This window comes from Odocoileus virginianus, chromosome 1 (assembly GCF_023699985.2).
Source record: "Odocoileus virginianus isolate 20LAN1187 ecotype Illinois chromosome 1, Ovbor_1.2, whole genome shotgun sequence".
Classification (NCBI taxonomy): domain Eukaryota; kingdom Metazoa; phylum Chordata; class Mammalia; order Artiodactyla; family Cervidae; genus Odocoileus; species Odocoileus virginianus.
The window spans coordinates 44090902-44113179 of NC_069674.1; the positions used below are offsets into that span (position 1 = coordinate 44090902).

General features: G+C 37.5%; 2 long non-coding RNA genes across 2 annotated transcripts in view; one reads left to right on the top strand and one right to left on the bottom strand.

Annotated features, from left to right (window-relative positions):
• The window catches only part of LOC139036037 (uncharacterized), a 239797-nt gene that overhangs the window by 65504 nt on the left and 152015 nt on the right, over positions 1-22278 (bottom strand). The gene's annotated exons all lie outside the window — the stretch shown is intronic.
• LOC110146710 (uncharacterized) overlaps positions 3879-22278 on the top strand; it is a 39954-nt gene continuing 21554 nt past the window's right edge. The window contains exons 1-2 of the long non-coding RNA XR_002316619.2: positions 3879-4186; positions 11138-11333. This is a non-coding gene — a long non-coding RNA (uncharacterized lncRNA). The remainder of the gene's footprint in view (positions 4187-11137; positions 11334-22278) is intronic.

The following is a 22278-nucleotide window of genomic DNA, read 5'->3' on the forward strand; positions in this document are numbered from 1 at the left end:
GAAAAAGTAAAAAACTGTACTGGAGTGAAGCACTATCTAAAAGGGTTAAAACTGGGGCTATTATTTAACAGAAAAAATAACAAGGGACCATGGAAGATGATGTGGCCATGAGCATACAAACTTAAGCAGACACCTGAATACATAATACTTAGCATGCGCTAAACTCATTCACCTGAAGCATCAATACACTGAATGAATGTTGGGCTAATTGGAACAAACACCCATCCATTTTACTTGAGTAACATGGCATTGATGACACTATATGATTTATGGGTGCTGCCATCTGCACTTTACCACTGTTCTTTTGCTGTATGTTCTATTAATAGATATATTTCTCTGCTGAACTCTCTCACAAATTTACTGGTTTGGGAGTTATTTACCTGGGAAATTCCTGAGAGGATTGTTGATCTATATATTTACATGATAGTTGAATTTTGTGGATGGGGCTTTTTTAGGTGCAAAAATGTAACCCAGAGTATTTGGGAAAATTCCAGATTCCTTTTAATGCTTGTTAAAAAATCAGTGTTGTAGCATAAAATTCTTCAGGTTCCAGTTTGAAACCCAACTTTTCCTATAGAGTTATTTAACTTCCTATAATAACTTCCTATAATATCTACTATTTCTTTAGAGAAGCAATATGAAAAAGCACATTTAATAAATATTTACAAATCATATAGTCTTATAGATTTGAAATGCTTTACATAAAGTGGTTCTCAACTCAATGAAGACTAGCATTTGAAGTATTCCAGTAAAAATGTTGTCTACTGATAGTTTTTTCTTTCTTTCTTTCTTTCTTTTTTTTTTTTTTTTTTTTGCTGGTTGCATAACTCTAAAACAGCACAGGCAAAATTGTGAGAGGTATTCCTTACATAATGAATTGAACCAAAGATCAGAAGCCAGCTGAACTTTGAACACCCCTCAAAGCTTTTGGCTTTGAGGATTACTCATGTTTATATACCAACTATGTTTCTAAATTTCATTAGGAAACCCATATTTCCAAATGCATACACATGATAGTGGGGTCACTTCATTATATTTTAATAATTTAAATGTAGTAATCCAACATAGTATGAGACTAAATAAGACCCAGTATAAATTTTAATGTGACAGATGATAATTTCACAGGCCAAAACCTTTATATATCATTCTAATTTTGTCAAACATAATAGCAAGGGTAAAGTTACATAGCCCTAAAGAGATGTTCAAGGGTAGCAAAGGAAACAAAAGTATGTAAGAACTGCATCATTGTTCAACATCTGTTCCCATCCTTATTCTTAATTTGTTGTACAAACTCAGCCAAGTTATTTAGGTTTCTTCTACTATGACTCTTTCTCCACCAAACAGAAAATTGGCAATTACACTGTGAGCTAGTTCTACACAGTGAGCTCAGTGAGAGAATTTAGGTTAATAAGTAGAATTTTAATCCTAGATAATCCAGTGACCCTCTCTCTGTTTATGGAGATTTTGCATTAGAAGCAGGAAGAGCAATTAACTTTCAAAGGACAGATGGCATTGGATTACAAATAACACCAGACTCCTCTAAATAATGCATGGAGCAAAGGACAGCACTATTTTAACCCCAATAACTCAAAAAAGTCTCTGAAAATCAAGTACCAGGAAAAAAAATACCAGACACTTGTTTCAAATGTATATATTTTAGGAAACCTCTAAATAAAACAGAGATGAGTGTCACTTAGTTTGATGTTATTTATCCAGAGAGAGGCTATGCAGTTTGTCTTTATGGCTGACCCTGATTCTACTGCCTCTGTGTGCTATGTCTTGGCATAGATGAATTCAGCTACTGAGTGCAAACTTCTGATGGGTCTGTTATGCACTGCCCATAAAGGCATGATTTTATGGCTCCGCATGCAAAGACACACAAAGAATCCACCTTTGCCAGGCCTTTGGGGGCCATGGGATTCCCAGGTTGTGCTAGTGGTAAAGAACCCACCTGCCAATGCAAGAGACATAAGAGACACAGGTTTGATCCCTGGGTCAGAAAGATCCCCTGGAGGAGGACATGGCAGCCCCTTCCAGTATTCTTGCTTGGAGAATCCCATGGACAGAGGAGACTGGTGGGCTACAGTCTATAGGGTTGCAAAGAGTCAGACATGACTGAAGCAACTTAGCACACTTGCACAGGGATGTCATAGTGAATAAGAAGTTCCCATTTCACTGCTTTCCTATATATTATTTAAGACACAATACTTATCCTCAGAAGTGGAAAGAAGAGACTAATCCAACAGAAGAATATGAAGTCATCTGAAACAGCAAAAGCAAAATAGACACACAAATCACTGACACTGAGGAAAAGGTCTCTCTATGGCCTAGGGCCTTTAGTGGAATGATACAACAACTTGGGGTTCTCTATAGCTATATTACAGTGAAGATACTTCTCATATCACAGGATTCTTATACAACAGTGCTGTGTTCCCTGAATTTTCATAAGTTTCTGCTGCCACATAAAGTGCTGCTGGCACTGGGTGTCCAACATATTCATTTTATAAATATCCATGGAGAGACTATGTGGCAAGCATAGTGCATATGCCAAGTTTGAAAACAGGAAAGGCAATGATGAATAAATGTGGGTCCCTAAATCACAAGGGAATCACAATTAAGGGAGGAGAGTTAGATAAACAACTGTATAATATGATCTATTCATTACAAGAATATGAAGTAGAAAGGAACTGCAATTATGTGTGGGGATTTATTTGTGGGGCAGATTTATGAAAGCAGTGACATTGAACTGAGCATGGGAAAAAGGTCAGAATTTTGTTAGGTAAATAAAGAGGACATTTCAGGCAAGAGAATGTCACAATTATATTCATGGAAGGAGGACAGCACCAGATGTTTTCAGAGAATAACAAACACCATATTTCATTCTTGCTGGTTAGTAGCCAAAAAAAAAAAAAAAAAAGAAAGAAAGAAAGAAAGAAAAGGGAGAAGAATGAAATAATGCTGGGGCTACGGTTTGGAGCCAAAGCAGGAAAATTCTTTGAATGTCATGATTAGGGATACATGTTGCACAGAACAGGTGATGGGGAATCAAAATTACAGAATCAATCTTTTTGCTATGAGCATTCAGCCCTAACTCTCATGGTAGAGATGAAAAAAACTAAAGCCAGAGAGGTTTAGTGATTTGCTGATATCACACAAACGATTAACTGAAGAACTAGTGAATGTTTTTCAATTGGGGCCATAATGATCTGCTTTTGCTTCTGGAATGGTAACTTTAAAATATCTTATGAAATGAAGTAGAATAAGGAAAGATTGAAGACGGAAGAAACCAATTAAAGATATCTATCTTGAGACTGAACAAGATATAATGAGAAGCTGAAACAGGATAGATAGGAAAACAGAAGATTAGAGATGATGGTGATGATGGTGATGATGAGGAGAAGAACAGCAAATTTATGTTACATAGTGATGTCTGTAGTAAGGACTACATGAAATACTTTATATATGTTAACACATTCAGTCATTATCATTACACCCTTATTAGTATCCCATTTTACAGAAAATGAAAAGTAGAAAGATAGTGAAGTTGCTCAGTTGTGTCTGACTATTTGCAACCACATGGACTATAGCCTACCAGGCTCCTCTGTTCATGGGATTCTCCAGGCAAGAATACTGGAGTGGATTGCCATTTCCGTCCTGACCCAGGGATCAAGCCCAGGTCCCCTGCATTGCAGGCAGATGCTTTACCATTTGAGCCACCAGGGAAGCCACTCCATTTTACAGAAGAAAGAATATAATCACAAGAAATACTTACTGCCAAAATAACAGAATTTCATTGGAAGATCAAGGATTCGAACTTGGCATTCTGGTTCTAAAGTCTAAATTCCTAACTAATGGGTATAGAGTGCCATGGAATAGAGTTTACACAAAGAACTAGAAACTGGTATTGTTGTTGAAAGAGAAAGATGTAAATCTATGATAAGAAGCTTGAATTTGGAAAAACGGTGTCTTTTTAAAAAAATGGAAATAGGTATGTCCTTAAAAAGTGTTTTAGATCAGTTGAGAGGTATTAAGAAATATAAGAGTCAAGTCTAATAAAGAGATGTAAAGCTTAGAAAAGTAGATGACACTGGAAGTCGACCTTAGAGAGATAAGAGCTCAAGTTCCAGGCATGAAACAAACTCTCAAGGAAAAAGAAGTGAGAACATTGTGTCATTAAGGAATGAAGGTAAGAGGAGTTCATGAAAGATTCTGAGAGCCTTTCAGAGAACAAACAGGGGAAACCAAGAAAGGCCAGGTCATGGAATCCAGAAACTGAACATTTTGAGAAAGGACTTGTGTTGAGCAGAGACCAATCAAAGAAGAGGATGATGAGAAAATGTGATGTGATTGGAAGGTAGGAGTCACTGATGACTTCTGATGTGGCTGTATAAAACAGCTGTGGGGGCAGAAATCTGATTGTTGTTTAGTTGCTAGATCATTGACTTGCGAACCCATGGACTATAGCTCACCAGCTTCCTCTGTCAATGGGATTTCCCAGGCAAGAATACTGGAATGGGTTGTCCTTTCCTTCTCCAGAGAATCTTCCCAACTCAAGGACTGAACCTGCACTCCTGTACTGGCAGCTGAATTCTTTACTCCTGAGCCCCCTGGGAAGCCCAATGTTGCTTATCTTTGCAGAAATCTGATTAGAAACCACGTAGAAAGGATGAGGAGGCCATGATACTCTGGTGATTCAAGGAAAGAGAGGCATAGGCTGATAACGACAGAGGTAGAGAATCATGTGAAGTTTTTGAAACTGCGGACAGCCAATCATATCTGTAGACAATATATGTCTATATTGGCCATGTGATTTTTTAATCTAAACATTAGTATCATTTCTAAAATAGCCAAGTTGCTGAATGAGTTCAGAGAGGGCCCAATATTTAGGAAATAAAATAACTGTTCAAAAAGACAACCAATGAATATAATGGTGATATTAATGCACTGCTTAAGCACAAAGCCTCTGAAGGAATTTTAATTCTGGATCAATCAGTATTGCTTCTGCACATTAATATGATATCAAGGATAGGGCACAATGCATTTTTTAAAAATAGAACATAAAACTATAAGAAAGAAAAACTAAAACGGCAAATCATTCTACCGCCATCATCAGTAACACCACAACTACCCAGGAAATGGCATCATTTCTTCCTCTCTACTTTCACATTCTTGTACTACTGCACTCACCATCAGTTTTACTACTATTGAATTGTTACTTTAGCAAGTGTCTTCTTTGTTCCCATTTAGAAACTTAAAGAATGTTTACTAAAGAGAATTGTGCCAAATATTATAGATCTGAAAACATCAGCTTGGTGCTTAGATAGAAAATGTGAAAAGCACAATTCCACTGTTCTGAGGGCTTTTATTTTATGAAAAAAAAAAAAAAGAATACAGTGTATTGCATTTAGGAGCATCAGCTATGGTATTAGAAAGACTTGGGATCAAATCCTACCTCTCTCTTGCCTATATATGTGTCCTTGGCAAAACTGTTTATTTTCGATAAACTCTAGTTTCCCTGTATATGAAATAAGACTAATAGGGTTAATGATAAGACCATTTTATTTCTAATTTGTATACAATATTATTAGGTAGATCATTTGTTTCCCCTTGGTCAATGTCATTGTTTCTAATACAAGAAAACATATAAAGAAATTGAATATAGTTTCTCCATGGTAAAGGAGTATCCATTTTATAGAATATGCTTTAATTTAACCTAGTGTTATTTGGAAAAGGTATAATGACATTAGCACATTAAGAACTGTATCAAAGATATTGGGATGAATTCCTAAGTACATAGCATAGTTAGTTACATTTCAACTACACTTTGTTGATTAGTGAAAAGAAAAAGGCATTATAAATACACTGCTTAAATATAAAACATCAAAAGGAGAATTTTTTATGTACAACAATTGGCAAAGTGTAAACACAGAATGTTGATGTTTTTCATTTTTCTCTTAAAACGCTGAACTGAGTTCAGTGCCAGAGGCAGAGTGCCAGACTATCAGCTTTGACAAGCTCAGCAGAGGGAAAGCCTGCCTTCCAAAATAGGAAGGGCAAGAAGCCCAGAAACATACCTCATCCCTGAAACACAAGAACACTTTAAGCACTTGACTCTTCCTTAATACACATCAATTTTTCAGCACACCTAGAGAAATTATTTTAATATCTGAATATGCTTATATGGATCTTATAAATGTGCCTGGTATTGGTTAAATACAAGGCATTAAATCAGTCTGAAGTATCGTTTTAACCCATACTGGGAAAAAACATTCTTCAATGCAACTTTTAGACTCTTTCACTATTTAATGAAAATTAAGATTTTAATGCATAGTTTTTTAAAATGTACCTTGACTCTGTTGAGTATCATACAATGAAGAGCACCTAAAAACAAATTGTGGGATTTCCTGAAGGATGAGGAGAAATCTGTGATCTCTGCTTATTAATGTCAAAATAGAGTTTGACACAAAGCGAACATGAGAAAGTAAATGTTAGAAAGTTGCCTGTGTGAGTAAAATCATTCTACACTTAATTTGAAAAAAAATTAAGAATAACATCAAAAGACATAAGATAAAACTCAGCTGGGACTTTACAGTTTTCTGCAATAAAGCCTACTCCTATTAATATACATGTACACAGAAAATTCAAGTATGTTATATATAGTGCATAGTGTTAGTCGCTCAGTCATGCCCAACTCTTTGTGACCCCACGGACTGTAGCTGGCCAGGGTCCTCTGTCCATGGAATTATCCAGGCAAGAATACTGAAGTGGGTCACCATTTCCTTCTCCAGGGGAACTTCCCAACACAGGGATCGAACCTGGGTCTCCTGCATTGCCAGCAGATTCTTTACTGTCTGAGCCTCCAGGGAAGCATCACCCTCCCCGTCACCCCCATAATAACTGAACACTGAGAGCTCAATTAGCAAGACAGACACATTACTTAGTAGAAGAGTCATCCCCTCATAATCACATTATCTCATTTCTCCGTTCTTTCACTAAAGCACAGATACTTTTCAAAGTCATTGGGCTTTCCAAATGAGAAGCAAGAGAAGCCGCCTTTCTCAAGAGGCAGAAATCAGCCAAAATGGGATTCCCAGGGTGAAAAGTTTATTTGCCTCCAACACCTCCTTGATGTCGGCACATGATCTTGCAGTCTGTCACTAGCCCGGCCAATTAAAAAAAGGAGGAGTGGGAGGTAAGAAGAAGAGAGGAAGGGCAGGAAAAGAGTAGGAGGAGAGAAGCATAAGGAAGAGGAGAGAAAAAGCGAGCTCGGCCAACTTCAAATACTCACAGTAAAATGAAAAGTTGAAAGAGACTGAGTCATCCTTAGACCTTGCCTAGTACTTTATCCAACCTTGCCAATGGCTAATATTTATAGAAATGATATAAGATGCTCAAAAGGACATGCTGCCAAGAGGCAAAACTGAGCCTCCGTGGAAGCAATCTTTAATCAGCAATTATGCTTGAGAATCCAAAAAAGATGTCACATTAAAGTAACCTAGCTAATAATACAAACTCACTTGATGATTTATAATAGTCCAGTAACAAACAACACCAATTCAATTTATCTAACTGTCTGTGCACCTCCTCAGGGAAGGGAAGACTTATAATTTTGGTAGTCTGATAAATGATTTGTATTTATGTAGTAGCTGTGTTAAGTTATGTATGATTATTTCCCCAGCTTTCCCTATAGGAGTGCCTGAGCAAGTGGAATGCCTAGAATGTTCTTCCCACCTTCCACTGATCTGAAATGTGCCCAGGACCGTAGAGTAATAGATATGGGAACTACTGTAGTAGTACAAATTCTGAATACTAAATTTGGAACAGTTTATGTTCCAAAAATATTCCTGACTATTCTTAAATACATTGAAAGTGAAAGTCACTCAGTCATGTCCAATTCCTTGCAACCCCATGGACTGACTATACAGTCCATGGAATTCTCCAGGCTAGAATACTGAAGTGAGTAGCCATTCCCTTCTCCAGGGTATCTTCCCAACCCAGGGATCAAACCCAGGTCTCCCACATTGCAGGCAGATTCTTTACTAGCTGAGCTCCCAGGGAATCCTTAAAAACATTTTACACAGAGATATTAGACATTTAAATAAACACATGCTTTATTCATTCAACAGCATCTGTTAAACATCTCTTGGGTGTCAATGAATGTAGCTGCTAGGAACACGTTAATAAAACATGATTCTTGCCTTCAGAGAAGGTAAAAGAAAAAAGGAAACATAATTTATTGAACATCTGTCATGCACCTAATATATGTGATCATGACACTGCTGTGGAGTTTGTACTATTTTCCATATTTTACTGACAAAGAAACTAGATAAGATTCAAGGAGACTAAGTGATTGTTTATGATCAATTACCCAGTTAAGTAGCAAAGTCAATATTTCAACCAAAAGATGTCAAACTGCAAATTCCAAGTTCTCTCCACTATTCTGGCAAGAGCTGAAGCAAGATGGGCAAGTAAACACTTGCAATAAAATATTTAAAGTAGTAGGATGGAAATACGCACATTGTAAAGTAATGGCAGGAGGAGGAAATGGCAACCCACTCCAATATTCTTGCCTGTAAAATCCCATGGACAGAGAAGCCATGGACAGTATACGGGGCCACAAAGTAACACGACTGAGCAACTAAGCACAAAGTAATGGCAAAAAGGAGCAGTAAATTCTAATTGGGGTGAAAGAAAAGGAAAAAACTCTGATGAGTCTTTTCCAAAGAGAGAATATGTGAGCACCGTGTCTAGTTAAAAAACAGTGGTGCTCTAGTCTTTATCAGCTCAGATAGTGCTATGCTCATATTAAACCCTTTGCTGTTCCCAAAATACATGTTTGTGTGAGTTCAGTCTCTTTAGTCGTGCCCAAGTCTTGCGACCCTATGGACTGTATCCTGCCAGGCTCCTCTGACCATGGGGTTCTTCAGGCACAAATACTGGAGTGGGCTGCCATGCCCTCTCCAGGGGATCTTCCTGACCCAGGGATCAAACCCCCATCTCCTGTGTCTCCTGCATTGCAGGTGGATTCTTTACTGCAGGGAAGCCCCCCTGCCACCCTCCCCCACCAAATTATACTTTTCACCTATCCTCTTTCTGTCCATACAGTATAATTTGCTTAAAATAGCTCATCCTTTTTCTGCCTGATGAATTCCTAGAAGGAAATCTAATAGACTTAGAGACATGAAAATGTATAGAAATTTACCCAGTGATCTGTTCATTCAGCAAATATGTGAGTCCCTATTTATATACAAGATACTAAATATTCAGAAAAAAGGGCTAATAAATTTTAACTTGTTGAAAATCTAGTTGGAGAAGTAGAAAATTAACATTGATCATTATAATAAAATATATGCTATGTTAAAAGAAAGCACACAGGATATGACAGAACAGCTGAGGGCCACAAAAGAGGTTTCCCAAAAAACACCACCTTGGCCTGTGTCTTAAAGACTAAGTTGTTTCTGATATACAGTGAAAAAAATCAAAATAAAAAGAGTTAACTTCCTGGTTTGCTTTGTAGTGTTGGAAAATATCATTAAAATCTTGGCAGTATTGCAGTGAATTGTTAATTGTGTAATGAACAAAAAAGCCGATTGAATGAATGAGACCAGCAAAGTTCAGTAACAGTTTCATAGTGCAATTCCTGTCTTCCCTATGCACCAGCCAGGAGAAATTTGACAATGATGTGTTCATTGGTGAAAGTTAATTCTGAATCTAAGACTCTATCAGACTTAATTTACTAACAATATTGATTTTCTGATATAATCTGAAAATGAAATGAAATTTAGTTGATTGGCATCGAAAAGGAGAAATAATCATAACTGAACTGACAAACAATGAATGATAACCCTATTCTGACCTGAAACCTCTGTCTATGTGAAGGACTTTTCTGGAACAGTTCAGCCCAACAAGAGGATGTTTACTGCAGGTTCTATGATCCTTTCTCCTTCTCCATCTGTCTCTCCAAACTTTCTCCCTTCCTCCCATCCTCCTCCCCACTTTTCTCTAGATAGATACATAGATCGCCTTTTAAAACCCTTACAAGGACATATATGTGTATGTAATAAATATCTATTACATAGGGACTTGACACTTTTTAAGGGGTTAAAAAAATGATCTTATACAAAAATAATTACGGCTAAAATATGGATTAATAAAAATGACAAACAGTATTCTACAAAGCCAATTTTTATACCAATGACAATAATTTCCTTTCAATTTCTCTTGTTACAATCTAATTCTAAGCATGTTAATCCCTGATGTTGCTCATTTCCAAATACCTTCAGGTTTTTACATTTGAATTATAAGAACAAGTCTATAATTCACCTACCTTTGCAGCAAAACTAAGGTTAGCCTTGAAACTTTTCACCTTTATAATAATTTCAGGCTTTTAATTATTATGATCCTAATTCTATTTTTGTTTTTTACAATAATTTCTATACTATTTTTCTGGTGAAGTACATTTCTAAATAATGTGCAAATTCATCTGCAAAAACAGCAGTGTGTTATAGGGACTACTGTAGCAATATTTCAATTATGTTATAAATATCTTCATTTAGTACTGAAATTGCCTCTCTATTCAAGTCTATAGTAACAAAATAACATATAGATATAAATCAGTTACTAAAATTCCAAAACAGCAAGGGAATGAGTAGCACATAAAAGCTAGAAGGGTCTTAAAGTAATAAATAAAAATGCACATTTTGCTTAAAATATCTGGATAATTCCCTCAAATCTGTTTTTTTTTTTAATTTGCTGATATAGGTCTGCCTCATATCTCTAAGAGAGAAGATTTTCATGAAATTTCAATGATAAAATTCTCATTATTTTCTCTTACTTTTCAGATATTTAAGACATAAAGGTAAACATGAAAACCTTTAATTTTAGGATTTTGGAAGGAAACATTAGCGAAGTCTCCAAATTAAACAAGAGGTTTATTATCTATTGTTGCATTTTTATAATGCCAACTATTTGTTTATAGAAAAATGTTCAATTATCAACTAGATGTTAAGCTGTCAGTACAGAATTTTAAATCTGGGAAAATTTCCATAAGAAACTGAATCTAAATAAAGTGCTGGTATATGGTTCCTTATAATTTTAGCACCAAAGTATATTATATGCTCCTCAACATTTTTTACAGGAGTTCGTAGGCCCACATTCCTACTGATGTTCTCCAGAAGTGCAAAGTAAGACATGAGTTGGCAGCTTCCTGGAAAGATGAAAGAGGTTTTAGAAGACAGGCTGTGCACCTGGCCAGGTTCCAGATGTGTGGTTCCCTCCTGAGATGAGGCTGTATCAGCCAGGAAGAGCCTAAAGGCAGTGAAAGGGCATGGCAAGTAAGTGAAATGACAGAAGATTAAGGGAAGACAAAATATGTGATCTCTAATTTTATACCAAAGACTTGTTAATTATGAAAAGTCTGATCCCTTGATTGTGTTTATTGCATTTATGTTCAGAACTGGTCTAAGGCAATTAGAGATGAAAATTCAACAAGCAATACATTTCTTCAACATCCTTTCCTCAAAGAATGAAAAGATATACATTCTGAGAAGCAAGCAAAACTGATTTTTTAAGAGCAGGCCCATGATGCCAGCGAGGAGTTTGAATAGCCACTAAAAAAAATCATTAGCATGTGTATTAGTCAGAGTTCTTCAGAGAAATAGAACATGTATATGTGTGTGTGTGTGTGTGTGTATATATATCATGATACACATATATATATCATGAGATGTATATAGCTATAGATATATGTCATAACAGTGTCCCATCACTTCATGATGGTGGTCCCATCTTTTCATGGCAAATAGATGGGAAAAAAATGGAAACAGTGACATGCTTTTTTTGGGCTCCAAAATCACTGCAGATAGTGACTGCGGCCATGAAATTTAAAAATGCTTGCTTCTTGGAAGAAGACCTATGACAAACCTTGACAGCATATTAACAACCAGAGACCTTACTTTGCTGTCAAAGGTCCATATGGTCAAAGCTATGGTTTTTCCAGTAGTCATCTATGGGTATGAAAGCTGGACTGAGCACCAAATAATTGATGCTTTTGAACTGTGAATGTTGGAGAAGACTCTTGAGAGTGCCTTGGACTGCAAGGAGATCGAACTAGTCCATCCTAAAGGAAATCAGTTCTGAATATTTACTGGAAGGACTGATGCTAAAGCTGAGACTTCAATACTTTGCCCACCTGATGTGAAGGACTGACTCATTAAAAAAGACCCTGGTGCTGGGAAATATTGAAGTCAGGAGGAGAAGGGGAGGACAGAGGATGAGATGGTTGGATGGCATCACCAACTCGATAGACATGATTTGAGCAAGCTCCAGGAGTTGGTAATGTACAGGGAAGGAAGCCTGGAGTGCTTCAGTCCATGGAGTGGCAAAGAATCAGACACAAATGAGTGACTAATGAGTTGTTATATCATATATATAAATATATATATTTGGAGTAAATATAATTATATATGGAGTTGGCTCAAGCAATTATGGAGGCTTTCAAGTCCCAAGATCTGCAATCAGGAATCTGGAGACTCAAGAGAGATGATCGTGTAGTTCCCAAATCTATAGGTCTGCAGGCTTGAGATCCAGAAAGAGCCAATGTTTCAGTCTGAGTTAGAAGGCAGGGATAATCAAGTCAGGCAGGGGGAAATTCCTTCTTATTCACCTGAGATTCAGTCTTCTTGGTCTTTTCAGACCATTAAGTGATTGGATGAGACCCACCCACATTAGTATTAGTGCCTTGGACTTGCCAGGTGGCTCAGTAGTAAAGTGTTCAGTTGCTCAGTCCTGTCTGACTCTTTCAGATCCCATGGAATGTAGCCTGCCAGGCTCCACTCTCCATGGAATTTTCCAGGCAAGAATACTGAAGTGGGTTTTCATTTTCTCCTCCAGGGAATCTTCTCAACCTAGGGATCAAACCTGCATCACTTGTGTTCCCTGAGTATCCTGCATTGGCAGGTGGATTCTTTACCACAGCACCACCTGGAAAGCCCAGGGAAGCAATGCAATAGATGCTGGTTTTATCCCTGGGTTAGGGAGAACCCCTGAAGAAGGAAATGGCAACCCTCTCCAGTATTCTTGTCCAATCTCATTGAAAGAGAAGCCTGGTGACTTACAGTCCCCAAGTTTGCAAAGAGTCTAACACAATTTAGCAACTAAACAATACCACCCACATCAGGGAGGGGAATCTTTGCTTTATTCAGTCTACTGCTAAATATTAATCTTGTCTAAAAATACCCTCACAGACATACTAAGGACACCTGGCTGTTCAACCATTGGCCCTGTCAACTCAGCATATAAAATTAACCATTACAGTATAGTAAGATACAGGAGGAAAAATAAAACAGCATTTCATCTATTCAAATCTTTTTTTAATTTCTGAAGTTTGAGCCACCAGTATATCAAATCATTTGTCCAAGACTGTAAAGATCATTAGTACTGAAGCTCAAATTAGATCACAGATGCCTCATCTCATAATTGTAGAAATTACTACTTTTCAAAAAAAGTGCATTTGAAACTTGAAAGTGTGACCTTTTACCTTTTCTTTTTTTCTCTCTCTTTCATTTTTGATTTGTCTTCATTCAATGCAGGACTACTTTCTCTTCTCACAATTTCAATTTTAATCTGTTCTCCAAACCCACACTTACCACATTTTAACACTTAAGGGAAAAAAACAAAAACAAAAAAAAACTGTTGACAAGAAATCTCATTAGACTTTTCCCCAACATCTCTTCTCACTAAAAAAAAGATAAAGTGTAGTCTAACAATGGAGCGGCGGCTGCGGGGCACTGGACTTACTTTGAGGAGATACCCCACGTCCAAGGGCAAAGGAGAAGCCCCAGCAAGATGGTAGGAGGGGTGAAACTGTATTTAGAATCAAGCCCCATACCTGCCAGAGATGCAAAGAGGGCTCAAACAAACGTTGCGTGCACCAGGACAGAGACCCCACAGAGACTGAGACAGAACTGTTTGAGGGTCTCATGTGGAGGGACAGGTCAGCAGTGGACTTTTCAGGGGCAGGGGCTCTGGGTGCAGTAGACCTGGGTTTGGCATAAGCCCTCTTGGAGGAGGCCACCATTAACCCCACCATAGAGCCCTCAGCGCTTACACAGGGCTGGGGAAAAAGACTCTTTGAGAGCACAAACAAAACTTTGTGCTCACTAGGACCCAGGAGAAAGGAGCAGTGACCCGAAAAGAGGGTGAATCAGACTTGCCCATAAGTGTGCAGGAGTCTCCAGCAGAGGCATGGATCAAATAGCTGTGAAAAGAAGAGAAGCTAAAGGCAAAAGAGAAAAGGAAAGATATACCCATTTGAATGCAGAGTTCCAAAGAACAGCAAGTGAGATAAGAAAGCCTTCTTCAGTGATCAATGCAAAGAAATACAGGAAAACAAGAGAATGGGGAAAACTAGAGATCTCTTCAAGAAAATTAGAGAACCAAGGGAACATTTCATGCAAAGATGGGCACAATAAAGGACAGAAATGGTATGGACCTAACAGAAGCAGATATTAAGATGTGGCAAGAATACACAGAAAAACTGTACAAAAAAGGTCTTCATGACTGAGAAAACACAATGGTGTGATCACTCACCTAGAGCCAGACATCCTGGAATGTGAAGTTAAGTGGGCCTTAGGAAGCATGACTACCAACAGAGATAGTGGGGGTGATGGATTTCCAGCTGAGCTATTTCAAATCCTAAAAGATGATGCTGTGAAAGCACTGTGCTCAATATGCCAGGAAATTTGGAAAACTCAGCAGTGGCCACAGGACTGGAAAAGATCAGTTTTCATTTCAATCCCAAAGAAAGGCAATGCCAAAGAATGCTCAAACTACCACACAATTACACTCATCTCCCACACTAGCAAAGTAATTAAAAATTCTCCAAAGCCAGACTTCAACAGTACGTGAACCATGAACTTCCAGATGTTCAAGCTGGATTTAGAAGAGGCAGAGGAATCAGAGATGAAATTGCCAACATCCATTGGATCATTGAAAAATGAGAGAGTTCCAGAAAAGCAGCTACTTCTGCTTTGTTGACTATGCCAAAGTTTTTGGCTGTGTGGATCACAAGATATTGAAAATTCTAAAAGAGATGGGAATAACAGATCATCTGACCTGTCTCCTGAGAAATATGAATGCAGGTCAAGAAGCAACAGTTAGAACTGGACATGGAACAACAGACTGGTTTCAAATAGAAAAGGAGTATGTCAAGGCTGTGTATTGTCACCCTGCTTTTTTAATTTATATGCAGAATAAATCATTAGAAACACTGGGCTGGAGGAAGCACAAGCTGGAATCAAGATTTCAAGGAGAAATATCAATAACCTCAGACATGCAGATGACAGCACCCTTATGGCAGAAAGCAAAGAACTAAAGAGCCTCTTGATGAAAGTGAAAGAGGAGAGTGAAAAAGTTGGCTTAAAACTCAACATTCCGAAAATTAAGATCATGGCATCCAGTCCCATGACTTCACAGGAAATAGATGGAGAAACAGTGGAAACAGTGACAGACTTTATTTTGGGGGCTCCAAAATCAGTGCAGATGGTGCTTGCAGCCATGAAATTAAAAGACGCTTACTCCTTGGAAGGAAAATTATGACCAACCTAGATAGCATATTAAAAAGCAGAGACATTACTTTTCAACAAAGATCCATTTAGTCAAAGCTTTCGTTCTTCCAGTAGTCATATATGGATGCAAGAGTTGAACCATAAAGAAAAATGAGCACTGAAGCACTGCTTTTGAACTGTGGTGTTGGAGAAGACTCTTGAGAGTCCTTTGGACTGCAAGGAGATCCAACCAGTCCATCCTAAAGGAAATCAGTCCTGAATATTCACTGGAAAGACTGCTGCTGAAGCTGAAAATACAATACTTGGCCACCTGATGTGAAGAACTGACTCATTTGAAAAGACCCTGATGCTCGGAGAGATTGAAGGTGGGAAGAGAAGGGGACGACAGAGGATAAGATGGTTGGATGGCATCACCAATTCAATGGACATGAGTTTAAGTAAACTCCAGGAGTGGGTGATGGACAGGGAAGCCTGGCGTCCTGCCGTCCATGGGGTCACAAAGAGTTGGACATGACTGAGTGACTGCACTACACTGAACTGATTCTAACACTGAAAATAACAAATGCTGAATTTAGGCTGAGGTAGTATCTTATTCCAAAGAGTGCAAGTACTTCACAGGAGGCAGAAAACCAATTTCAATATTTATCTTTTACAGATAAACAACAGGTAATGCAAACCTACCTGAACAAATAGCTCTATTCAAGCCTCAATCCTCTATCTTAGCTGGATGATAACAGTAAGCTATAGAACAAGCAGTGTAGTTCTTGCACAGAGACTTGAAGGAAAGGCCCATAACTCAGAGTGTACATACTGCTTTGAAATGTTTCCCTGTGCTTTCACTGTTCTCCTTTCTGCTGTCTACAGAGACCACAATCAGGTTCTAAAACTGTCACCAAAATGACCAGCAGGCCTATAAGGTCCTGGTGCAATCTGGACCTGGAATCTGCTTCCTCTTTCTCTTTGCCACAACTAGTATTGATGATAGCATATAAGAATAGAAAAAAGTAACACATCTTTAACACAACAACCCCCACCCCATAAATCACCTTATGATCATCCTGGGATGATCATCTATGGGTTTCTGGTTCAGCATCTATTCTTACTTACTTCATGGAAGCATGAAAGTTATCAGATCTTAGGCTAAAATAAAATGCAAACAGGATGCTCAGAAGAGGGAGGATTTTTTTTTTTTTTTTTTTTTTGCTGCTTCTTGTTTGTGCTTTTTGAAGATTCAGAGGAAACCACAGCCAAGTTCCTTACCTAGATAGAAACATTTTCAACAGACCCCTTTCACATGGTCTAGGAGGCTCTTCATTAACTGGTCAACACTTCCTCCAGCCCCATCTCCTAGGACCTCAGTTGCTCCCCGCTCCAGGCCGACCATACTGGCCTTGCTCCTTCCCACCCCAGGGACTGTCAATACATTGTTTCTTCTGCCTGGAATATCTGTTCCTTCACTCTATAGCAGGATGGTACACTGTAAAATATTCCCTGATGGTATTTTTCCCTGTCTGTAACTTGAAGTTTTCTCTGCAGTTCTTTGGCTATTAGTATAGATATGACTTTAGTACCTATTTCTACAAGCAAGCGGAGGGCAAATACCATCTTGGGAAGCAAAAAAGAAATGATTAGGGCCATCCTTGCCTGACAGAAAGAGAGAGTCGAAAGAGAATTCTCAGGAGAAGATAGAAGGCTTTTTTTTAAACAACCCTCCAAGGCAACCCCAGAGTCAAACGGGGAGACTGGGGAGAAGGGTGACTGTAAAAACATGCAAATAGTTTGGTAGAATTCCAAGATAAATGAGTTATTCCTTATCACAACCTCCAAGGGCTGCATGCCTTTCAGAGGAGCCCTGAGGCTTTTTTGGTGCCATGTTGAACATGGTGTCTGAGTGACAAGAATATAAATGACTGAAGGGAGGGTCCAGGTGGATGGACTTGAAATAGCTCTCTATTTCAATTCAGTCTGTGTTTGACATTTAGGGGATCCAGAAATTCCTTTTTGCCTTCCTGATAAATTCAGAAGATAGCTAAAGACACAAGATTGTGATCTTCTAGCAGAATGATACAGAATCAACTTCCCAAACCAGAAACCAAAAGAGAGATCACGGGGAATCTGCAGCACCAGTGAAAGGTTGAGGGCAGGGGCTAAAAATACTGGTGGACAGTCACAGTAGGATAAATTACATGGACTGCCTATGTTGAGAAAGGAGACTACAGGTTACAGCAGCCAAAGATAGGTCAGAAGCAAAGGCATCAAGGATATAAATCAACTTCCAAAGAGCTGGCAAGAGGAGCTACACATCCACCAGAGGTCAACAAGAGCCAGTGAACCACACTCCCCATCACTATTTTGTTCTATCATCTTTCTCCTGGTCTTGAATGTTGGCAGGAGGCAGGGCTTTGGTGGTGATGGTAGTGAGAGTGAGGAGATATCAGCCAAAAAGCAGAGGAAGAAATATAAGAAGGAAAGAGGGCAGGGATGCTAAGAAACTGCTCACTAACCCAAAGAGATTGAATTTATCAAAGAAGGACTAAGTTTTAAATTTTAAGAGACCCAGAGCTGTTCAACAGCAAGGTCAAGATCAACATTTTCTCTATTACTGTAACAGTAGCTAGACACAAGTTAAAATCATCTAGAATAAAGAAAATAGACCTACTTGGCAAACAATTCATCATGTGTAAATTTCACCCCATCACGTACTAGTATGCCTGTATTAGTTTCTTAAAAATCTCTATGGAACCTTAACTTGCACGTAGGCTGTGTACAAAACCTGGACTTGGAACCAAGTTATCTTCAGAACAGTGGCATGAGCCAGTTAGAGAAACAAGCAGAGATGAGTATAACCTCTGTGAAAAGGGAAGAAGGAAGAAACAAGGGAGAAAGGAGAGAAGGGAAAGAAGGAAAATGGTAAGATGGAAGAAGAAGAAAATGGAGGGAGAAAAGGGGATAAGAAGGAGGAAAGAGGAGAAAGGAGAGGGGGGGAAAAGGAAGAGGAAAGGAGAGGAGGAAGATGGGAGAAGAAGGGATCATTTAGACCTCTTGCTTCTATGAGAACTAGATCTCTTTTCAGAGAGAATGAATCCTTCAGCTCACATTAAATGATCACTTCCTTGATTTCTTTCACTGGGTAAATACCCCTAGTATATGTTCCCCTGATGCCATTTGACTTTCTTTACAACAATTACCTCAGCTCCAATTTCACACTTAATTGTGTGATGATCTGAGTGACTTCTTGCTCTCTTTCTCCCTGGCAGGGACCAAAGTGGTTTGGGCTTACTATTTTAACCACAGTGTCTAGATCAATACTGAAATATAGTAGGTACTTAATAATATGCATTTGTCAAGTGCATGATTGAATTAGTATATTTTATTAGATTGCCTTTTTCTCCTTCTATCCAATGCTTCTTTCCCTACTATTCATTCATTTCAAAGGTTTTATTGACAGTGGATCAATCTTGATGGGTTCATGAAGTAGAATCTGTCTGATCACTTTAAATTTTTCTAAATGTTTACTCAAAACTTGCCAGAAATTCAGGTTACAAATCTGTAATCTGATTGGACAGATGATGGCAACATTCTAGCAGGACATTTAAATGGAAAGAGTAAATGATAACAGGATATTGAAAATAAATCCACACTCCAATATTTATTGCAGCATTGTTCACAATAGCCAAGATGAGGAAACCATCTAAATGCCCACTGACAGATGAATGGATAAAGAATGTGTGGTACATATACACAATGGCATACTACTCAGCCATAAAAAATGAATGAAATAATGCCATTTACAGCAATGTGGATACAACTAGAGATTATCAAACTAAGTGAAGTAAGTCAGAAAGAGAAAGACAAACACCATAAAAAAGGACTTATATGTGGAATCTAAAATATAACAAATGAACCCATCTATGAAACAGAAACAGATTCATAGAGAACAGACTTGTGGTTGCCAAGGCGGAGAAGAAGGAGGGATGAACTGGAAGTTTAGGGTTGGCAGATGCAAATTATTATACATAGAATGGATAAACAGCAAGGTTCTACAGTACAGCACAGGGAACTCTACTCAATATCCCAGGATAAATCATCATGGGAAAAAATATAAAAAGGATGTATATAATGTGTATAATTAAATCACTTTACTGTACAACAGAAATTAGCACATCATTATAAATCAACTATACTTAATTAAAAAGAAAAAAGAAAACACCTAGGTATCATTCTACCATTTTTTTACATTAGTGAAATCAGATCATTGGGGTGGGGAATATACTTTCTAGATATTATATAATCCTTCTTAAAAGGTAAACACAAAATAATTTAACAAATAACCAGCTCTCTCTTCCTTTCTTACAGTTGGTCATTTCATTTCTTGTTACTTTTATTATTAACATTATTATCATTGGTTAATATATAAAGTTTTTATTAGACTTAAAATGTTAAAACTATATATTTTCAGTAATTTTACCATCATCATTTAACAGATTTTTTAAATTAATACCCAAAAAGGCTAAATAGTAGATAAGCTTATCCTTTAGAAATTTTCAAATGTCTTTGAAACCCAAGATTATTGAATCCTGGTTCCTGGATCCTGGGTTTTCCTTATTCCAAAGGATGTCTTAAAAGAATTTTTATACACGTTTTCAGCAATTTATATGCTTCAATTTTGTCTGAGCATTTTTCCCCATATTACTAGTCACTGATAGATATGCCTTTTACATTTATGGACACGATTTTTTTTAATGTTTATCAGGATGTTCACTACACATATATATCCTATATATTTAAGTTATTTAAATTTTTCCTACCCTTGATTTCCTCTGATCCCCAGAACTTTCTAAGATTTAAAGTAATGAGGGGCATTATAATGGATATGGCAGATATAACTACCTACACTGAAAGTATAAAATTTACTTTATTCATTAACAACACAAAAGGAAAGCAAAAAGTAAGAAAATATCCTTATTTCAATATTTACATTAAAACATTTCTATTAAAATTGCAAGGAACATAATGATATCCACAATAGATAAGTAGCTCATAAAATCAATTTTAAAAAACAAAGACCCTAAAGGATAAGTGGGCAAGAGAATGAACAGATGCTTTGTAAAATAGGACATCAGTTTGTGAAAAAAATATTTGCTCAACATAGTAGGAACTTCTGGTTCCTGCCCATATGGCAACTTAACATGGGACTTCTGGCTCCCTCTATAAAATCAACCCTGAAGTAACTGCAGAAGTAAGAAGGAAAATGTATTTCAGCAACTAACCTTTCCATAGAGATGCTAAAGCTGATTTTAAAGATGTGTTGAGTGGAAGTAGTTGCCTAAAACTTGGGACAGGACATGGAGGACGAGTGAGAGAATACATTAGAATATTTTTGTAAATACTACTTTGCCCTCTCCTCTGTGTTTGGGATCATCATTTCCTATGTCTTCACCTTAAAAATCAGTGGCAGCCTTTTAGATGCCAGTGCAGATGGTCCAAGGGGCAAAAGTCCCACAAGGGTATGTGTTCTGTATAAACAGATGCCCGTTAAGCGGCAGTGCCCAGACACTTGCTTCTACCTCTCTCCCTGTCCAGTCCCCCAGTGCTGGTTAGTGACAACCCAGGGAGGCATCTTCCTAATGCTGTTTCTCCTGCAGGCTTTATAGGAGGCAGAAGAGAGATGATATACAGGAGGAAAATGGGAGTGATCAAGACAACTGGTCTGTTGTACCTGAGGCTCTCTACACTGGGGTTCATCCCCCCCACCCTCTTAAGCTCAGGAGACAAGTGAACACTTGGAAGCCTGTTTTCAGCCTTTTCTCAACTCACATTATTAAACAGAGTAGCTCATCCCCCAAGTGACAATGGGTTCACAGGTCAAAAAAAGGAGTATCAGGATTTCAATGGAATTTTAAAAAATGAGATAAAGTATGTCAACTGAATTTATTGAAAATACTCGATCAAAATGTAAAATAAGCTTTAAAATGCATTAGTAAGCTAAACAAAGAATTACAGAAAATTAAATAAAAGGCTGTGGACTGAAAAGGCTCAGAGAGTGAGAGATAAGAAAAAACTCCTACAAAGACATACAGTGAATTTAAGATTAATGAAGGCAATGATACAATTCTAAATGTTCATAGATGGAAATAGTAGATCTTTTACAAAGAAACAAACTTGACATCAGACTTCTCTGCATGCAAAAACACAATTGAGAAATATATTTAAATGCTATAATAACTTTAAACTTACAATTTTCTATCCAGCATAGTATCATTTCAGTGTAAAAGTAAAATAAATAAATAAATAAAAATAAGTCCAGATATAGTTCCTCAAAAAATGTACAACAAAAGCCAACAGTGAAAATATTTTTGAAATAAATATTTAAATAAAGGAGAAACAATCCAGGGGAGTTGCAAAATAAGTGGAAATTAGGAAATTAGGGCTTATCAATACCTTAATAAAGTGATTGCTGCTTTTCAAGCAAAGATCAAAGAATGGGAAAAGAGAATATATGAATAATCACTCCAACATTGATTGTGATAGGGCTGGAGAATAATTGGGAAAATAGTGATCATCTTCCAAAAAACTCCATAAATATGATTAAGCAATTAAAAATGCACACATGCATACATAAATTTAGCAAGCATATTACAGAATGCCAAAAATCATTGATTTTGAAGAAATGCAAATTAAATCAATGAGATAATACATATTTTAGCCTACA